The following is a 6168-nucleotide window of genomic DNA, read 5'->3' on the forward strand; positions in this document are numbered from 1 at the left end:
GGAGATCAGAGCTGAAAATGTGTTGCTGGAAAAGCGCAGCAGGTCAGGCAGCATCCAAGGAGCAGGAGAAATTCCTGAAGAAGGGCTTATGCCCGAAACGTCGATTCTCCTGCTCCTTGCATGCTGCCTGACCTGCTGCGCTTTTCCAGCAACACACTTTTCAGTACCATTCATAAGCGGTATGTCCCCTTCAGTGCCCCCCTGCCTCACAGTAATACAGTAGGTGGTCTATTCACCCACAAAGCGAGGCAAGTGCATAACATTTCCATTCCCCCTCCAGCTTTCTAAGTGGTAGAAATATTTTGGAGAGTCAAGAGGCGAGGTACACACTCTGGTGGTTCGATTAAATATGCTTTCTACTGGAGCTCCATCTTGGTAAGGTGAATGGGGAAATAATATTTCCTCCCGTGAAGCCCGGAACTTGCAGGCGCTGTGTTCAAATTAAAGGGTCCTTTTAACAACTTTTATTTTTTTTCTCCTCAGTTGCACAGTTTTGGAATTCTGCACCTCAGGTGGTAGAAGCATGGTCATTCCACCATGAAGACTGGTGGATAGATCTTGTCGGCCAAGATTATGAGGGGTAGCTGTGGAATTCAACTCACGAAACAAATTAGCCACGATCTTAATGAATGGTGGCGGCTCACGAGGCTTAGTGCTGCACTTCTTTTTCATATGTTCTGGCTATTGGTGACCTTAGGATGTTTGATTTCTCACCATCTGCAGTCCCCGTTGGCTCCTCATTAGTAATACCACTGAATGTCGGGGGGGGGGGGGGGGGGGTTGACTTGATGTAGCTTCACCAGTTTTTAAAAATTCACTCAGACATTGGTGTCACTGGTTGGCCAACATTTATTGCCTGTCCCTAGTTACCTGGTAGTGAGCTTGAGCCGCTGCAGTCTATGCTGCAGGTTGACCCACAATGCCCTTAAGGAGGGAATTCCAGATTTTGACATCACAACAGTGCTGGAATGAAAATATATTTCCAAGTCAGGATGGTAATGGACTTGGAGGAAAACTCAGGTGGTGATGTTTCTATGCTTCTGCTGCCCTTATCCTTCTAGATCGAAGCGGTCATGGGTTTTGAACGTGTTGCCTAAGGATCTTTGAATTTCCATACTACATCTTGTAGACAGTACACATTACTACTGAGCATTGTGGTAGAGAGCGGTTGCTTGTGGATATGGTGCCAATCAAACTGCTTTGTCCTGGATGACTGCTAGAGATCACAGTAGGTCAGACAGTATCCATGGAGAGAGCAAGCTAATGTTTTGAGTCCAATGACCATTAGCATGCTCTCCGTGGATGCTGTCTGATCCAGTGATCACCAGCATTCGTTGTTTTCATTAGATTCCAGAGTCTGCAGGAATTTGTTCCTACATTTTGTCCTGGATGGTGTCAGGCTTCTTGCGTGATATTGGAATACTTTCCGCTTACCTGGATGAGTGCAGATCCATCATATTTCTGACTTGTGCCATGTAGATTGTGGACAGGCTTTAGTGATTAAAATGCTGAGTTACTCTCTGAAGTATTTCTCGTCTCTGATCTGACCTGATAGCCATTGTATTAATATGGTGAGTCCAGTTGAGTTCTGGTCAATAGTAATGCCCAGGATATTGATAGTGGAGGATTCAGTGATGGCAAGACCATTGAATGTCAAAGGGTAGTTTATCCCTTATTGGAGATGGTCATTACTTTCCATTGTCAGCCCAAGCCTGAATATTGTCCAGGTCTTGTTGTATTTTTACATGGACTGCAACAGCATCTGAGGATTTGTGAATGGCACTGAATATTATGGAATCAGCAGCAAACATCCCACTTCTGACCTTTATGATGGAGGAAAGGTCATTGAAGCAGATGAAGATGGTTAGACTGAGGACACCACCCTGAAGAACCCCTCCAGAGATGTCCTAGAGCTGAAATAACTGACCTCTATCAACCAAAACCATTCTCTGATGTGCCAGGTATGGTTTCAACCAGGGAAGATTTTGCCTCTGATTCCCATTGATTCCACTTTTACTAAGGCTCCATGACACTACATTCAGTTGAATGCAGTCTTGCTATTAAGGATGGACATTCTCATAGCCCCTCTGCAATCCTACCTTTTGTCCATGATTGAATCAAGGCTGTAAAGAGGTCAGGAGCTGAAATGCCTGGAAGAACCCAAACAGTATCACTAAGCAGGTGTTGCTCAATGGCAACTTCCATTACTTTACTGATGAATGTAGATTGATGGGACACTGAGTTGAATTAATTCTGCTTTTTGTGTAAATATATACCTGGACAATTTTCCACATTTTTTGTAGATGTCTGTATTGCAATGAACTGGAATAGCTTGGTTAGCTGTGCAAGTTGACACCGCAGATTCATCTGGTGCTGCTCTTGGCATGCTTCTTCACTCTCCTCATTGAATTAGTGTCTCTTGGCCTGATAGTAATGAGCAAGGTTATAGATTGCAGAGGAATTCAATTATTCAGCTACAAATGGTTTGAGGCACCTCATTCCTGTTTCAAGAGCTTAGATTAGTTCTCAATGTACCCTATTGAGCAGAGTAGTGCTACCACACAATAAAGAGAGGGTATCCTCAGTGTAAAGATTAAGCTGTCTCTGGAAGAGCACTCCTACCAGTTTGTTCAATACAGGTGCTTCTCTACACCACGATAGTTTTTTCCCTCATAACGGTTCTTGTCATGGTTGTGCGAATGTTTGCTGAGCTGGGAAGTTCATTTGCAGACATTTCATCCCGTCTAGGTAACACCATCAGTGCTTTGGAGCCTCCTCTGAAGTGCTGCTGTATTGTGTCTTCTAGAACTTATTTAGTTCCGGTTGTTCATTCTAGTAGCCGGTATATTGGGTCTAGGTCAATGTGCTTGTCGATGGACTCCATCAACAAACACATCTACCTAGACTCAATATACCGGCTACTACAACAAACTGAAGCAGCAGGAATGGAACCAAATAAATTCCAGAAGAGACAGTACACCAGCGCTTCCATGTGCCTCCAAAGCACTGAAGATGTCACCTCGACAGGGGATGAAACGTCTGCAAATCAATTTCCCAGCTCGGCAAACATACCCACAATCACAACAACTGGTACCCAAGCTACAAATCTTAACACAAACCTCGAGTGGTTCTTGTATCACAAACCAAAACTTTAACACAAGCCCCTAGATGCTAGTGAGGGTCTTAAGGATTGATTGGGTTGGATTTATCTCATGTCCAGAAACAAAGTTGATACCAGGTGAATTGTTCAGTTTTATTTCTCAGCACACGAGGCTGATTCAGCCAGCAATTAAGAGTCAACTATTTTGCTGCAGCCCTAGAATCACAGACTGGCAAGAATGGCAGATTTCATTTCTTGATACAATGCGAGCAAAATGGGCAGGTTATGTTGTCAACCTGTATTTGCATAATTGTTATTATTCCAAGGTTTTTAATTCTATATTTGACAAATTAAATTGTTATTGTTGGTTTTATTCATAATCTCCAGATCATTAAAGTAGGCATTTAGATTAATAGGGAGGGGATATCATGAAGGAATATTAAATATCATAACACAACCACATCTGTTAAGTTCAGAATATTCATACCCCTAAAAGAAACAAAGAGCTGGGCTAGAGAAAAAAATCGTAAATACAATTCTTCATTTTGGACTCTGATTAAATTTGTTTTATCTAAAATCCTTTTATAGCAAAGGTCAGGGTTTGGACTTTAAAATATTTGAAAGACAAAAACACTTGATAACTGATAATACCATGATACCAAATCAAATCAGCATTTGGGACCAAACACCTTGGCCTCATGTACACACTAAGCTTACTTTAAAAACGAAAGCTGCCATTAACTGCATGTGCAGTTGAAGGTAATCAAAGATGTCATAGAAGTGTCCTGTGGCAAAGCTTTGGCAGTAATCTACAAATTCAAGTGCTGCAGAAATCATCATTTCTTCATTCTAGCCTTTTCAAATTTATATAGACCACTTAGGCAATAAATTATACAAATCTCTTGAACATAATGAATATTACAGCACAAGGCTGAAAACAGCAAAACTTTGTCAGTAATATTTCCTGTGCAGTTATCTTCTACAGATGTCAGAAGGCTACTTCTTTCATTGTCTTAAATGACAAAACGTCAGTCCTAGAAGTCAAAAATATGAGCTTTTATCTCCACTTTATGCAAAACTCATTTTCCTGAAAATACTAAACGAATTGTAGGATTTCATTATTTTAATATTTGTTTGAGGATGTTCTCACAAAATCCAGGCCTTAGGCTCCTTGAGCCTGTTTTGTTATTTGATAAGATCGGATTGTGGTCTCACTTCACACTTTCCATACCCATCAATTTCCTTCCAAAGAATCTGCATTAGAAGTATTCAATGTTCATTTGTGAGAAGATTGGTTTTCTTCATTTATCCATAACATTAACAAATAGCAGAGGCTGATTTTGCATTTAAGATTTTCCAAAATTTAAAACCTAGATTTTGCACATTTAAGTTAGTACATTCATCCTACTCAGTGAGAGAAAGGGAGTCATCCAAATGTGTTCTCACAGTTAAATTTATTCAATAATTTAATACGGTGATAGAGGTCTTACATTTTGTCTCAAGAAATCTGCAGCATTAGCTGAGCAAATGAATGCTTTCAGCAAAGATAAAGCATGGAATGTGTACAGTTTACCATTAGTGCCAAATACCAATATCAGCAACCCATAGTTCCTCATTGCCTTTTCACTGACTGCAACATAATGATGTAAAAACAATGACTGCAGATGCTGGAAACCAGATTCTGGATTAGTGGTGCTGGAAGAGCACAGCAGTTCAGGCAGCATCCAAGGAGCTTCGAAAATCGACGTTTCGGGCAAAAGCCCTTCATTTTTGCCCGAAATGTCGATTTCGAAGCTCCTTGGATGCTGCCTGAACTGTGGTCTTCCTGCAACATAATGATGGTTTTCTATTGCCCATTTTATGCCATCATAAAGTAACTCCAGCCCCACTAGTTAACAAAGGAGGACAGACATGGGACATATTCTGGAGGCAGCTCATTGAAAAAAAAAGGGATATTTCATGTTTGGAACTAATCCTAAAATATAGATCAAATGCATAGCAATGAGTGCAGTTGGGGGTAATTATTAAAATTTTAATGGGTACATCTCAGTCCAGTTTAAAACATTCAGCTATGTTTAGCTGATAATTACGTCAGAAGATAGGAATACCCTTGTCAAAATTATAAGCAGATAGAATATAGTAACTGCTAAACAACGAAGACCAAATTCTACTAAGTTAACATATACATCACTATCTGACAATCAGGAGCTCAGTATTTTTTTTTGCAGGGCAAAGGGATGAGAAGAGGAGAGAAGGGAAGTCAGCTAAAGAGTGCGCTCCTTTTACTTTTCAGTAGGATCCACTGGACAGAAATTCAATATTTCGACGTGAATAGGATAAGGCGCTGTGGTAATGCTGACGTTTAGCAATATAGAGGCTCGTATTGTCTATGAAACTGAACTCTAACAAAAGTTGCTACTTTCAAGAAATAGGATAGAAATCCAAGAGCAAAGTGGTTAGTACTGATTAAATAAATGGTGTCTGTATTACAAGCTATGTTCAAAGAAAATGATTTTAATACATTGATAATCCACCCACACAAACCAGTATTCATTTCCTTAGGTTTTGCTGTGGTAATATTATCAAATTTAGCTGAATTTCATAAGATTCAGCAAGTGGTAACTCAAGTAATCCAAAATACTCCTATAGAAGTGACCTAGTTACACTCTTCAGCCAAAATTATACATGAGACGTTGTCAATGGGTTATTTCCAACATTTATTTACCCTCAACTTTACACTATGCAACTAAGGAAAATAATTTTGCTGAATTCTAATATTTCACCTAAAGCATAGACACAAGAAGTAGTTATTCAGACTGTCAAAATGTTTGTTTACAGGGTAGTTTATTGGTTCATTTAGCACATGGAAAATAGTAACAGCACAATAACTCTGTATTTTTTAAGCTTCAAGACTTTGGACATTTCTTGCCTAAACTTTGCATTGCCTATGCATTCCAGAGAAAATGCAGTGAGAAATAGGTTAGAAATGTGGTTAGAGCCAGCTTAACAGGGATTGGAACTGCTTTCAAACCACTGGTATTAACATACTGATGATTTGATGCCTGAAA

The sequence above is a fragment of the Chiloscyllium plagiosum genome, unplaced genomic scaffold (genome assembly GCF_037043375.1).
Source record: "Chiloscyllium plagiosum isolate Xiang-an unplaced genomic scaffold, Cpla_swu_hap1 HiC_scaffold_23, whole genome shotgun sequence".
NCBI lineage: Eukaryota > Metazoa > Chordata > Chondrichthyes > Orectolobiformes > Hemiscylliidae > Chiloscyllium > Chiloscyllium plagiosum.